The sequence below is a fragment of the Syngnathoides biaculeatus genome, chromosome 1, assembly GCF_019802595.1.
Source record: "Syngnathoides biaculeatus isolate LvHL_M chromosome 1, ASM1980259v1, whole genome shotgun sequence".
In the NCBI taxonomy this organism is placed as follows: Eukaryota; Metazoa; Chordata; class Actinopteri; order Syngnathiformes; family Syngnathidae; genus Syngnathoides; species Syngnathoides biaculeatus.
This window is the reverse complement of record NC_084640.1, coordinates 2,797,547-2,798,319: the sequence shown is the minus strand read 5'-3', so window position 1 is coordinate 2,798,319 and position 773 is coordinate 2,797,547.

Below are 773 nucleotides of genomic sequence, written 5' to 3'. Positions count from 1 at the left end.
TGTTGTTTCTGCTTTACTGCCATTCCTGGCTCTCATTTCCCCATTGAAACCCATCAGCCACCAACATTCCACAGTTCACAGCCTTAAACCAGTAAAAACCGAAGCAAAAACAAAACCAAGATAGGAGCATGATGTTTTTTTTTTAAATTGCTCATATATGCAATCCATACAATGAACATTTTATTACAATGCCTACTACTTTAAATAGTAGCACAAGTAATACTGCAAACACAATTTAAAGTTGCCTTTCTAGTAAAAAATAAATGAAATAAAACCCCAACTAAGATTGCCATTTCAGCCTTACACAATACTGTACTGTAGTTCCTTTACTCCATTGTCTGATAAAGGCAAGATTTTATTCAGACGTCTGTTTAAACAATATCAATTCACGTGGAATCAAAATGTATTACTAAAGCCAAATTATATCTTAAGCCAGTTTGTGATGCAAATAGCATCTGTAATTGTCTTCTAGGTGCACTTATTTTTGCACATCAGCTGTCCAACATCTATTTTTTTTAATTACATTTGAGACCAGAAGACTTTTTAAAAATTATATAAAAACATGAAATTTCAAAATACATCTCTGTAGACAAACTTTTTTTTTGCATCACATGGATTGCCACAGGTCATAATCGTATCATAAAATGCAGGTTTTACTCAAATTCTTCTAAGAATGTCTATATCAAAATTGTGTGTTTCCCTCGTGTTGTCAATGGTTAAAAGGCCAATTTGGATTAAACATGTCTAACTAGCTGCATAAATAAAGAATATTA